Source organism: Aedes albopictus, chromosome 3 (assembly GCF_035046485.1).
Source record: "Aedes albopictus strain Foshan chromosome 3, AalbF5, whole genome shotgun sequence".
Classification (NCBI taxonomy): domain Eukaryota; kingdom Metazoa; phylum Arthropoda; class Insecta; order Diptera; family Culicidae; genus Aedes; species Aedes albopictus.
In genome coordinates, this window is record NC_085138.1 from 207891183 (window position 1) to 207906182 (window position 15000).

The 15000-nt window shown below is 36.9% G+C and overlaps 1 protein-coding gene and 1 long non-coding RNA gene across 10 annotated transcripts in view; one reads left to right on the forward strand and one right to left on the reverse strand.

The window, feature by feature from the left end:
* Positions 1-14451, forward strand: part of LOC134292170 (uncharacterized) — a 288122-nt gene extending 273671 nt beyond the window's left edge. Inside the window, exons 2-3 of the long non-coding RNA XR_009999506.1 lie at positions 6753-9258; positions 9560-14451. This is a non-coding gene — a long non-coding RNA (uncharacterized LOC134292170). The remainder of the gene's footprint in view (positions 1-6752; positions 9259-9559) is intronic.
* LOC109432733 (innexin shaking-B) overlaps positions 1-15000 on the reverse strand; it is a 434999-nt gene that overhangs the window by 362411 nt on the left and 57588 nt on the right. The gene's annotated exons all lie outside the window — the stretch shown is intronic.

A 15000-nucleotide genomic window follows, 5' to 3' on the forward strand; every position in this document is an offset into this window, starting at 1 on the left:
CATTCTGAGAATGTATTCTTATGTACTTGATTATTTTCATGCAAAAAAGCAATAAGGTTGTCACGATTGATGCTGAGCTCGAACTTAAAATACATTTATCTTGCATTATACCTGTGGTTTTCAACCAGGGGGAATTTCCCCATAGGAGGAAATTTCGTACTTTTATGCGGGGAATTGCAGATTCCAGAATATTATCGTATGATTTTATCTAAAGAACGAAGAAACAATTTTCAACATTGAAAATTTTCAGTGTATCGTGAATCATCGTCGTCAAAATGTAAGTGTACACTCTCAGAAAAAATCATGTAAATTTAAGTTCACTTGAATGCACATAAAAGGAGCGGCCCGTTTGACACTAATTTACGTCTTCCATCACAAATAAAATCGAGCTAGCAATCGCTAGAGCTGAAGCGAGAGATAAAACATGTGTAAGTAAAACCCTGTATTTCACGTAATTTTTTGAAGATTTTGTAGTTTTCAAGAATCATACTTATCATACGCATGTTGAGTTCCAACCACAAATACAAACTTGTATAATACAGGAAGTTTGTATTTGTGGTTGGAAATTGTGAAAACTGTGCAGTTTTTATGATTCATACTTCTCCCTATCGCTGTGGAAATGTATTCTTATGTATGTATGTGATTGTTTTGAAGCAATGACATGGATTGTTGCGACGGACGTGAAGTGTAAAACTGAAAATACAAATTTCCAGTATTTCACGTAATATTGTGGTTTTTTTAGTTCCTAAGATTTACACATTTCACATTCGTTTTGAAAAAGTATTCTTATGCACATGCGATTGTTCTCAAGCAATAAAACACAGGGGTTGTTACGGCAAATGTAAAGTTCGAACCGAATGTACTTATTTTCTGTATTATACGTAATTTTGTGAAGATTTTGTATTTTTTAAGATTCACACTTCTCACTTTCGCGTTGAAAAGTATTCTTATGTACACGTGATTGTTTTCAAGCAATAAAACACTAGGTTTGTCGCGATGAATACGAAGTTTAAATCGAATATACAAATTTCCTGTATTATACGTGATTTTGTGAAAATGTTGCAGTTCCTAAGAAATACACTATTCACAATCGTTCGGAAAAAGTTTTCTCATGAACACGTGATTGTTTTCAAGCAATAAAACACAGGGGTTTTCGCGATGAATATAAAGTTCAAACCGAATGTACAAATTTTCTGTATTGTACGTAGTTTTGTGAAGATTTTGTAGTTTTTATGATTCACACTTGTCCCCATTTATCTGTAAATGTATTCTTATGTACACGTGATTATTATCAAGCAATATAACATACGGATTGTTGCGATGGACGTAAAGTTCAAACTGAAAACACAAATTTCCTGTATTATACGTGATTTTATGAAAATTTTGTAGCTTCTAAGATTAACACTTTTCGCAATCATTTGGAAAAAGATTTCTCGTGTGCACGTGATTGGTTTCAAGCAATAAAACACAAGGGTTGTCGCGGTGAATACAAAGTTCAAACCGAATATGCAAATTTTCTGTATTGTACGTTATTTTGTGAAGATTTTGTAGTTTTTATGATTCACACTTGTCCCTATTTATCTGTAAATGTATTCTGATGTACACGTGATTATTTTCAAGCAATTTAATATGGGGATTGTCGCGATGGACGTAAAGTTCAAACTGAAAATACGAATTTCCTGTATTATACGTGATTTTATGAAAAATTTTTAGTTCCTGAGATTCCCCCTTTTCACAATCGTTCAGAAAAAGATTTCTCATGTGCACGTGATTGGTTTCAAGCAATAAAACACAGGGGTTGTCGCGATGAATACAAAGTTCAAATCGAATATACAAATTTTCTGTATTATACGTAATTTTGTTAAGATTTCATAGTCTTAAATAATGAGTATCTCCATATTTTTCTTTGCAATAATTTTGCTTTATTAATATGGGCAATTCAACATTAAAATAAGCGTGGAAACTAATTTACATTCGGAATGGCTCCAGAAAAACAGCATTTTTAAGGTACTTGCTCCGAGTTTTTGAGTACTCAAAAATAGAACTTTGGTCAAATCCATAATTTGAAAATTTTATACTCATCTAGAAAGCTGGGAAAATTCATAGCTTCAAAAATTTTGCAAATCGGATGAAAAACGGCTGAGTTATATCAAGTTGAAATTACCGTTCCCACTGTTTGGGAGGCATGGCAGTGGGAGTGTTAAGCAGGAACTCAATTTGAGCGTCTGTCTGGAGACTATTCGCCAGGTTTTGATCAAAAGTCCGTACATAAAAAGGGCCAAAAAGACGAAAGCCCCAAAACTCACCCTTTCCCACATCGAACGACGATTGAACTTTGCAAAAACCAACATGAGTCGACAGTGGAACATGGTAAGTTGAAAGAAGGACCTATTGTGTTGAGATGTACTCCAGCTGTGTCATGATAATATTACCACAAATTGCAATAATAAACAGCAATGGTCTATTGTGTATTTTTAGATCATTTTCAGTGACGAGAAAAAGTTCAATCTGGATGGACCTGACGGATTTAATGGCTACTGACGTGATTTGAGGAAAGAGGAGCGATATTTTTCGACCCGTAACTTTGGTGGAGGTTCGTGCATGGTTTGGGCTGGGTTCTGTGCATCAGGAAAGCTGGACATCGCATTCCCGTCGTTCAAAATGAACAGCAAGGAATACATCCAAGTGTTGAAAACTCGACTACTGCCATTTATGCGCAGATTTCGACGAAAAAAGTTTACTTTTCAGCAAGATAACGCCGCTATACATACCAGTAAGGAAACCATGCAGTGGCTACAGGACCATAATGTTGAGCTGCTCGAATGGCCTGCTCGCTCCCCAGACTTAAATCCCATGGAAAACCTCTGGGGAATCCTGGTACGCAAGATTTATGCAGAGGGAAAGCAGTATGCCACCATCGATGAGTTAAAAGCAGCTATTTCGAAGGCATGGGAAAACATTGAGAAGTCAGTTCTGGAAAACTTGACTGTTAGTATGACAAATCGTATTTTCCAAGTTATCAACAGGAACGGTAAAGTGACCGATTATTAACGTGTTGATTTTTATTTTATTTTATTTTGTGCTATTTTGATACTTTAACTACGCTAAAACGAATAAAAAGTAATGTGGTTTCAAGAAAAATGGACAGCAAAAACGAATAAAAAGTTCTCTAAAAACGTGTTCCAATTTGTTTGTGTTTACTGATGTACCGTGAGATTATGTATTCCTTAAGCACTAAATAAATCGATCATTGTAGCTTCGTTACTCTCGAGCTTTTATTTAAAACTTCCAACAACAGAGGTGGTTCTAAGAAAACTGGACAGAGTGTATAAATCCTGTTCCCAGTTCATTGGTGGTGCCACAGCTTTGGTAGAAGGTAGCCGATCGATGCCCGTTTTTCCACACTTTCTGTCCAGTCCAACAAAGTTCCTGCAACGCCACGATGTCGAAGTTGTGGGGATGTAGTTCGTCGTAAATTATCCTGTCACATCCTGCGAAACCTAGTGACTTGCAATTCCATGTTCCAAGTTTCCAATCGTAGTCCTTATTTCGTCGCGTGGGTCTTTGCCGATTGTATCGAGTCGTATTTTCTCCTATGTTATTCGCAATGGGGATTTTTACGGGTGGCTTATTGGGCCTACGCCAACACTTCTGTCTCGCCGGAGGGCCATCGTGTCAGTTCTGTTTAACGTCCCAACCAACACTAGGATGACCACGCTGATGGGGCTACAACCTTGGATCTAGCTGGGCGTGGTGCAGCGTTTCTTACTCAGCCGCCGGATGCCAGAACAGACGCTGTCTGAGCTGCACCTCCTTGGTGATCAGACGCGCGGGTCGTACCTCCTAAATCTAGCTGAAGTCAGAAGGAAAACAGTGCCCAGGCTGCACTACCAGCTAAGCACACAACTCTTAGCTGGCGGTCTTTGTCATCGTTTGACCCGTGGAAGCATGAGGTAGGAACTTGTGAGGACCAGAGCTATGTTGGACGCTCTCCTTATCGACTCACCGTTTTGCAGCCCACGGTGCGCATATAAATATGCGACAAGTTCGTCCGCAAGCTCAGTATTGTTTTACCTGCAGCGAAATATACATCGAGTGAAAAAGTGGAAGTAACATGTAGAATTCCTTTTTGGGATGCCCTCAGGCTGTGAAGCCTTGATAACTTCACCTCGAAACTGGTGGACTGGAACAACCTCGGTCGGCTGTTAGCACCTCAACTCACTAAGTGAATGTCCTCGCGTCCTCGCAGAGATGGAGCACCTTAGCTCCAAGTGTAAGGGAAAGGGAGAAATAAAACAGGGTAATTATTTTTCTGAATATAGACTGTTTCAGAAATTATAAATACACTAGCGATTAACTGCTATTTCAATTTGAGCACAATATCCAAAAAAGTTCCTTCTAGCTCTTATAGTAAACATACTAACGAAGCAAATAATACCAATTTTGTTGATGTTTCTAGTAAAAGTTAAAAAATAGGGCTCTGTTAACTAGATGATTAAAATTTGAAGTTGCACAAAGTGGTCAAAAAATGAAACATAGTAGAAAAGAAAAAAAATCTCACAGATAAAATACACATTTAATTTCCAAACACAATAAAATTACTGTATCGATAATAAAAGATATTTCTCGATTGATAAGAGTAGTTTTTACGGGAATACTTGATCAAGAATCACCATTACGGGCCTTCTCAATACAAAGTTTTTTGTTTCAAATTTCTCTACAAAACCAGTAGCAACAAACGTTGAGCAAGCGAATGTCTTAATTACTGCTCACTGCATTCATTGTTATGGTATGAGAACCTTTGCCATCTGAAAGATCGAATGAGCTGAAAAAAATAAGTTTGTTTAGATTAAATGCGCGCAGGAAAGCTAAGAAACTGTGTGGTAGTTCTCATGTTCCATAGAAAACCTTGAAAAATAAGAAACCTTATCTCCGAAAAAATGCATTTATCGATTTTTCTCAAATTTTGATCAAGGCATTCCTTAGACAACTTTGAATTTTTGACAACTTGAGAAAGCGAATGTGATAAAAATTTAGATAATATTTGGTATTTAGTGATAAATAATGTTGAAATCATTAAAAAAAACACCTTTGTGCAAATGCAAATTTGAAAAATTAAGTAATTTGTTAGAGAATTCGACCGCTCTTTAAAATATCAAGACAACCCGCATAGAAAAATACAGTTTGTCTGAAACTCCAAACAGTATAATTCTTCTAACTGTTGAGGTTACATTTTACCAAAATGTTGTATTTCAGTTCAACAATATGAATCCAAGCTATTTGTAATTTTAAAAACAGTATGAGCAACCTGAAGGAAATTGTATCAATGTATTATATTGTCGCAGTTCGCATCGTACTCTTGTGCTGTGCGGGCGTAAGCTCTCTCTGCTGCAGGAAGTTTTACTACCTAAAGCAATTCAACAGTACTTCTCAGTACTACCCACAATAGCACTTTTCAGCGCTAAATTTATACCTACTGATTCCTTTTCGATCCCTGCCTGGACCCGTGCCTTCGATTATTCGTTGGACCCGTTTACGGAAGTCAAATTCTGTGAAACGGTGGTAATCCTACTTGGACACCGATTAGGGAAAAAACCTCCTGGAAGGTCGCTTCTAATTAAATCATGGTTGCATCATCGAACAAAAGGAAGGGTGAATCCTTGAATTCACCGCTTCCTTCCAAAAAAGTCGGTTTCAAAACTGTCGCTAAACGCGGCAAAGTTAGAAGGATAGGAGAACTTTCAGCTTCTCCGCTTCCTTCTACTGGAACAATTGTTTCAGATGAAAATTTCGTTGAAATGAGTAATCCCTATGAAACGCTGAACAATTTTTCGGAATAGCAAATTGAGGATGCCTCTAGCCCAGGTACTTCAATTTCTGCTAAAAAACAACGGGTGCCGCCAATCGTGGTCAGCGTCTGTGAATTTGCTGGTTTTAGGCAGGAGATCTTGAACTCCATAAGGGGAATCAAGATTTTCTTTCAAATTGCCAGGAAAGGAGACTGCCGCGTATTGCCGGAAACCCTGAAAGATCGGGATCTTCTTCTCAAGTACCTTACTGAGAAGAAGCATAAATTTTCACATACGAGATTGCTGCTCGATGATTCCAAGTGACTAGGGAACATTTTCGTTAGCCTGGGGGAAATTTCCAGAGCCCAACTCAGTGCCAAGGTTGGGGGCACGGAACGAAACATTGCCACATGGATACTAAATGCATGATTTGTGGAGGTTCTTCACGCCAAGGACGACTGTCCGGTAAGGGAAGATACCAGAAAGTTTAAATGTACGAATTGCGGTGGCAACCATAAGTCAAACTTTTGGGATTGCCCTATCCGCAAAAAAGTTGTCGAATCACGTGCCCGGCAGATGAATGGGAACGCTAGTCGTACCCGAAACTCTGCAGGTAGAATTTCTAACAACACAAATTCTTCCATCAACGATCGGTTGAATATTTTTCATACCGCTCGTACCTATTCGCCGGAGGTAGTTAACCACCAAACAAACCTTCGAGCGAATAATCTACCCTCCAGCAGTGGAGTGAGTAATATTTCTAATTTTGTTCAAACGAATCGAGCTACCTATGCCCATGTGGCTGCGGGTAAGCAAAATTCAAATAATTCCTATCACCAAACATCAAATTCGGAAAATGCACGTGATTCAGGCATGTCTGCTTCCGATTTTGACTTTTTTTTTATCTGAACAATTGCAACAAATGATTGATTCAAAACTCAAACTATGGCTGAAGCAGTCCAGGTTGGAGTTAAATTTACAAATAAAATAGTAATTGGATTACGTTTTGGTAATGAATCCAAATAAATTTTTGAATATTTTAAATTGGAATGCTCGTTCTCTAAATGGCAAAGAGTTAATAATGTGCATATTGCAGTTATTACTGAAACTTATCTAAAACCTGGGTCTTCTATTACACGAAACCCAAACTATTTTATTTATAGAAATGATCGCCTAGATGGAGCATGTGGTGGAGTTGCTATCATCGTTGACAGGCGCATCAAGCACCAATTTTTTTCATCATTCGAAACCAAAGTTTCTGAAACTTTGGGTGTTTCTGTTGAAACAAACTTTGGTAATCATACTTTTATTGCGGCCTACTTGCCTTTTCAATGCACTGGCCAGCAAATAGATTTTCTTAAATCTGATTTGCGAAAATTAACTCGCAACAGGGCCAAATTTTTCATAATTGGTGATTTTAATGCGAAACACCGTTCGTAGAATAATCTTCAGTTCAATTGAAACGGCAGGATTTTATTTGATCAGTGCTCTTCAGGATATTTTTCTATTCTATATCCCGATAGCCCCACTTGTTTTTCTTCTGCTAGAAATCCCTCAACAATTGATTTGGTCTTAACTGACTCAAGTCAGCATTGTAGTCAATTGGTTACTCATGCTGACTTTGATTCTGACCATCTTCCTGTAACATTTCAAATCTCCCATGAAGCGATTTTTAATCCCATCAGCTCTACTTTCAATTATCACAGAGCTGACTGGGATACATATAAAACATACATCGATAGCCATTTAGATGTTAATGTTTCATTGGAAACACATTTTGATATTGACAATGCCCTCGAAACTTTGACTAGTACTATAGTCGAAGCTAGAAGCGCATCAATACCAAAGTGTGAAGTCAAATTCGACTCAGTTATTATTGACGACGATCTGAAACTTCTGATCCGTCTTAAAAACGTGAGAAGAAGACAATTCCAACGAACTCGAGATCCTGCTTTGAAAGTAATCTGGCAGGATCTTCAGAAGGAAATTAAAAAACGTTTCACCGAATTGAGAAACAAAAATTTTGCAAATAAAGTTTCTCAATTAAACCCCGGCTCTAAGCCGTTTTGGAAATTGACAAAAATTTTGAAAAAAACCTCAGAAGCCTATTCCTGCACTGAAAGAGGATAACAAAATATTATTAACTAATTCTGAAAAAGCACAAAAACTTGCCAAACAGTTTGAAAGTGCGCATAATTTCAGTATAGGTCTCACTAGTCCAATAGAACATCAGGTTGCCCGCGAATTCGAAAACATTCTCAATCATGAGAACATTTCATTGGGCACTGATTTGGACGAAGTGAGATCTAATATAAAGAAGTTTAAGAATATGAAAGCTCCGGGTGTTGACGGAATTTTCTATATTCTCATCAAAAAAACTTCCAGAAAGTTGCTTATCATTTTTGGTTAATATGTTAAACAAATATTTTCAGTTAGCATATTTTCCGGAAAAATTGAAAAATGCTAAAGTTGTTCCAATTTTGAAGCCTGACAAAAATCCTGTCGAAGCTTCTAGATATCGTCCAATTAGCTTACTGTCATCTATCAGTAAACTTTTTGAAAAGCTTATTTTAAATAGAATGATGATTCATATTGATGACAATTCTATTTTTGCCAATGAGTAGTTCAGATTCCGCCATGGTCATTCGACTACTCATCAACTTTTACGGGCAACGAATTTCATTCGTTCCAATAAATCTGAAGGTTACTCCACTGGTGTAGCACTTCTTGACATAGAAAAAGCATTCGATAGTGTTTGGCACAAAGGCTTGATCGTAAAATTGAAACATTTTAATTTTTCACTATATATTATTAAAATTATTCAAAATTATTTATCGGATCGAACACTTCAGGTAAACTATCAAAATTCCAAGTCAGATAGATTACCTGTCAGAGCTGGTGTTCAACAAGGCATCAAATTTCTAATATTGAAACATTGGAACAGATGTCAACTAAAATCATTGCCAACTTTCGTCAAAAATGGTTGCAGTCTTCTATTGCTACGATTAGTTCTTTGTATAATTAGTTTAAGTTAGGTTAGGGTTAGGATAAGTTGAAAAAATGTATTTCTGACATGCAGGTGAAAAATAAAGACTGCAAAAAATCTTAACTGCTACAGCTCATTTTATTGCCCTTTTCCGGCTATAACAGTTGGCTAGTATGTCTGAAATAGACGTAAAAACCTATTTCAAAAAGTATTTTTAGGCAAAGTACGTTTAATTGGCAAATTGAGAGATAAATTTGTGAAAAAAATACCACTTGTTTTGGTGGGATTCGAACCCACGACTCCATTATCGCTAGTCCGGCGCTTTAACCAACTAAGCTACAGAACAAGTTACAACTCTGCAGAATAGAAAGTCAAACTGGATTCGAAGCACCACCCTAAACCGAGTCCGTCTTTCACAACTTTATCTCTCTTTCGGCTCTTAGATGCCGAATGTCCCGCACTCTCGTGACCTATAAACAAAATGTGTGCTTCTTCAAACAAGGGCCCATATAGCCGAGGCGGTAAACGCACGGGTATTCAGCATGACCATGCTGAGGGTGACGGGTTCGATTCCCGGTCGGTCCAGGATCTTTTCGTAAAGGAAATTTCCTTGACTTCCTTGGGCATAGAGTATCTTCGTGCCTGCCACACGATATACACATGCAAAATGGTCATTGGCAGAGGAAGCTCTCAGTTAATAACTGTGGAAGTGCTCATAGAACACTAAGCTGAGAAGCAGGCTTTGTCCCAATGAGGACGTTACGCCAAGAAGAGGAGAGAGGAGGAGTGCTTCTTCTTCTTTTGTTGTTGTCGAGGGACTTTAACCCGAAAGAAAGTCAAACAGGATTCGAAGCACCACCCTAAACCGGGTCCGTCTTTCACAACTTTATCTTTATTTCGGCTCTTAAATGCCGAATCTCCCGCACTCTCGTGGCCTATGAACAAAAAGTGTGCTTCTTCTTCTGTTGTCAAGGGACTTTAAAAAAAATGTGTGCGTATTGTTTTTAGAATGTTGATATTGAAGCTCCACTGACACATAAGCGGGCCCCACACGGGTATCAATACTTCATCAATATCGATACTTTTTGTAGGAATTTTCATTAAACCCATAGTTTTTCCAATGTACTTTTGACAAATCTTTCGATCAAGCTGAAGGTTTGATGAAAATTTCGACAAAAAGTACCGATATTGATGAAGTATTGATGCTCGTGTGGGGTCCGCTATACTTCGTCACCAACCATATGATCGGTGCAAACTCAGTATGCGTTGAATGCTCAACGCGGACGGACGCACGACCGTCCAACTGCGTTAGAGAGAACGCAGCGCAAAATAAAAGTTATTGCAACCCGCATAGTATAACATAAATCGCTGTGGTTCATTTATTTTCTTTGTGTACGAGATCATTTACCCTAGGCTAGTTTACACCGTGTCCAGTAAGTTCTCATACAAAATACAAATTTACAAAATATAGTTTTGTTTCCCATTTGGACTTGTATTTTTAAAATGAATGCATGTATTGAAGGGCCACATAATACTGATTAGCATTACACTTGCGTTTTTTGAAATCCGTTTGCTCCGGCACGCAAGAAAAATGTTCGAAACGTTTTTCACTCTACGGTACCTAAATAGAGTCCATACAGTTGAATTTTGAGTTTTTATCCCAAGTATTGTACCAAATTGATATACAAAGGCTAAAACAATACAATTTTAGTGATAATATGGTACGAAATTTGCAAGTTAGCGTAACTTGGGCTGATTTTCTTGGAAATGACCATTATATTAACCCTCTAATACCCAAATTTTTTATTTTGATCTGAATATCATTTTTCGTCATCTAAAATCGGTTTAAACATGTTTTGGAAGATGATTCTTTTTAATTCTCGATTTTGTGAATTTCAGTTTTTGATTTATCTAATTTTTATTTTTTAATATCCCCACACTTTTATATTTTTCCTGGAAGCTTATTTGGCATACGGATTTTTTGAGACGAACACATTTTGAGATTTTAAGATTATTGTTGAAATATATTTATTTTAATTTTTTTTTCATGTAAAATTTTATTTGCCGTATAATTTTAAGGAAAATCATTTTAGAGTGTATTCGATTCCCTTAAATTATTCTACTATGACAGAATGATTTGGGAAAAATTTAAAATATGTTATTTATAGCGAATCAATACAAAATAATCAATAACTTCTGAAAGGTGACTAACACATCAATTTTTCAATGATTTTTTGAAAATGTAAATACGCTCTGAAAGACATCAAAAACCATTTTGAGATATACAGAACAGTCCTAAGTGTCAGCCAAAAATATCAAATTTTATATATATTGTTCAAATAACGTTGCATATTGTGAGAATGAAAACTTCTGATGAAAAGTTGAAATATAACGAGACATTCTGCCAAACGGTTTGCTGCGATATTGGGGCTTCACATTTACACACGCATATTTTACTATAGATTAAAGTTATCTAACTGTTTGACATACAGTTGCACGCGTAAATGTTCGTGTGCTTTGAAAAAAGAATCCGATGGACCCGACCGAATCCACAAATCAGTTGGTAGCGTTTTTGCTTTGATTTTTTGTGTTTTCCCGAAAAAGTTCGGATGCTGATCCCGTTTGGCAATGGGATAACGTTTTTGGCTGCATTTACACCCCACCGATGGCTGCAGGTAATAAAAACGCCCCGGAAAATGTCGTAATCTGGCGAGCCAGAGGAGGTGTTGTGGCTGAGATTTTGAGGCGCAGTAGAAAGCCGTTGCCCGCACGGGTTTGTTGAGAAAAGTCCCACAGAAGTTGTTAGCCGAGCTATCTCCGAGCTATCCGAGCTATCCGAGCTATCGAGCAGCAGCCTGGCTGCTGTCAAATTTCAGTCTGCAGTCCTCAGGTAGCAACTATGACCAAAAAAGAAAATTCATGATATTCTGTATTGGTGAAGTATGAAACCGTTTTATTTTGTTCAAAATAAAACGTAAATTAAGCAAAACTGTCCATTTAACTATTTTGATTTGTCGTGTTAAAGAAGCATGGTTGCTTATTATCTTGTTGCTTCACATTCTAACATATGTTTGTATCCCTAATGTGGTAAATTTTGTCCAAAAATTATGTTTTATGATGTTTATTTTTAACCCTCTAATACCCAACCCCGTTTTTAGACGGGGTATAGTTTGAGCATTTTTATAATTTTTGTTTCGTGGATAATAAAAAAAAATATATTTTTGGCTGACATCTCAAAATGGTTTTTGATGTCTTTCAGAGCGTATTTACATTTTCAAAAAATCATTGAAAAATTGATGTTTTAGTCACCTTTCGGAAGTTATTGATTATTTTGTATTGATTCGCTATAAATAACATATTTTATTTTTTTCCCAAATCATTCTATCATAGTAGAATAATTTAAGGGAATCGAATACACTCTAAAATGATTTTCCTTAAAATTACACGGCAAATAAAATTTTACATGAAAAAAATTTAAAATAAATATATTTCAACAATAATCTTAAAATCTCAGAATGTGTTCGTCTCAAAAAATCCGTATGCCAAATAGGCTTCCAGGAAACATATAAAAGTGTGGGGATATTAAAAAATAAAAATTAGATACATCAAAAACTGAAATTCACAAAATCGAGAATTAAAAAGAATCATCTTCCAAAACATGTTTAAATCGATTTTTGATGACGAAAAATGATATTCAGATCAAAATAAAAAATTTGGGTATTAGAGGGTTAATATAATGGTCATTTCCAAGAAAATCAGCCCAAGTTACGCTAACTTGCAAATTTCGTACCATATTATCACTAAAATTGTATTGTTTTAGCCTTTGTATATCAATTTGGTACAATACTTGGGATAAAAACTCAAAATTCAACTGTACACACTCAATCCTGAATTGCCTGTTCAGCACTTTTTTGACGAAAATAGAACAGCAGAACTAGTTCGGTAGCTTCGGTAATCGATTTTACTGAAGCTCAGTACACCAACTGTCAAAACCTGGTACAAAAGGTAAACAATGCAGTATAGCTGTATACAGCTGCTCTATTTTCGTCAAAAATTTACCGAACACGTTATTCAAAATTAAGTGTGTATGGACTCTATTTAGGTACCGTAGAGTGAAAAACGTTTCGAACATTTTTCTTGCGTGCCGGAGCAAACGGATTTCAAAAAACGCAAGTGTAATGCTAGGCTTATAAAAACAAATAGAAAATAACGTTATTCTGAACCGTATGCTTTATTTAATCAGTATTATGTGGCCCTTCAATACATGTATTCATTTTAAAAATACAAGTCCAAATGGGAAACAAAACTATATTTTTGCCTTTCTCGTACACTAAGTGTACTGGAAAGGCTATATGTTCACTCCAAAAATGACTTTTTGATAGAAGGCCCGGAGGGTCGAGTCACATATACCAATCAACTCAGCTCGACGAATTGAGGTGATGTCTGTGTGTGTGTATGTATGTGTGTGTGTGTATGTATGTGTGTGTGTATGTGTGTGTACAAAAAAAACTCACATCACTTTTTGGCAGTAAACCTCAACCGATTTTAATGACCAATAGTTCATTCGACGCGGAATCTGGTCCCATTGTTTCCTATTGAAAATGGTTCGAATCGGTCAAGCCGTTCCGGAGTTATGGCCATCTAGGTGTTCCGGATCGGTACCCCAGGAAGTGGCCAGATATGAAAACGATACAAACCCATTCATGCGACACATCAAACCGCGGCACTTTCGAAAACATGATGAATGGTAAACAGGAAAATAGTCTCGGACCATATCTGAACCGGTAGTGTTCCGGAACCGGTTCCGGGTGACCCGCCGGAAGTGGCCAAATATGAAAGTGAACCAAACCCATACATGCGACACATCAAACAGCGGATTTTTCGATAACCTGATAAACAGTAGGCAGGAAAACATTCTCAGACCATATTTGAACTGGTAGTATTCTGGAACCGGTTCTGGGTGTTCCGCCGGAAGTGGCTAAATATGAAAGTGAACCAAACCCATGCTTGCGATACATGAAACAGCGGCTTTTTCGATAGCCTGATGAACAGTAGGTAGGAAAATATTCTCGGACCATATATGAACCGGTAGTGTTCCGGAACCGGTTCCGGGTGACCTGCCGGAAGTGGCCAAATATGAAAGTGAACCAAACCCATACATGCGACACATCAAACAGCGGATTTTTCGATAACCTTATAAACAGTAGGTAGGAAAACATTCTCAGACAATATCTGAACCGGTAGTATGCCGGAACCGGTTCTGGGTGTTACGACGGAAGTGGCCAAATATGAAAGTAAACCAAACCCATGCATGCGATACATCAAACAGCGGCTTTTTCGAAGCTCGAAGCACATCAATACCAAAGTATGAAGTCAAATTCGACTCAGTTATTATTGACGACGATCTGAAACTTCTGATCCGTCTTAAAAACGTGAGAAGAAGACAATTCCAACGAACTCGAGATCCTGCTTTGAAAGTAATCTGGCAGGATCTTCAGAAGGAAATTAAAAAACGTTTCACCGAATTGAGAAACAAAAATTTTGCAAATAAAGTTTCTCAATTAAACCCCGACTCTAAGCCGTTTTGGAAATTGACAAAAATTTTGAAAAAAACCTCAGAAGCCTATTCCTGCACTGAAAGAGGATAACAAAATATTATTAACTAATTCTGAAAAAGCACAAAAACTTGCCAAACAGTTTGAAAGTGCGCATAATTTCATAATTTATAGGTCTCACTAGTCCAATAGAACATCAGGTTGCCCGCGAATTCGAAAACATTCTCAATCATGAGAACATTTCATTGGGCACTGATTTGAACGAAGTGAGATCTAATATAAAGAAGTTTAAGAATATGAAAGCTCCGGGTGTTGACGGAATTTTCTATATTCTCATCAAAAAAACTTCCAGAAAGTTGCTTATCATTTTTGGTTAATATGTTAAACAAATATTTTCAGTTAGCATATTTTCCGGAAAAATTGAAAAATGGTAAAGTTGTTCCAATTTTGAAGCCTGACAAAAATCCTGTCGAAGCTTCTAGATATCGTGCAATTAGCTTACTGTCATCTATCAGTAAACTTTTTGAAAAGCTTATTTTAAATAGAATGATGATTCATATTGATGACAATTCTATTTTTGCCAATGAGTAGTTCAGATTCCGCCATGGTCATTCGACTACTCATCAACTTTTACGGGCAACGAATTTCATTCGTTCCAATAAATCTGAAG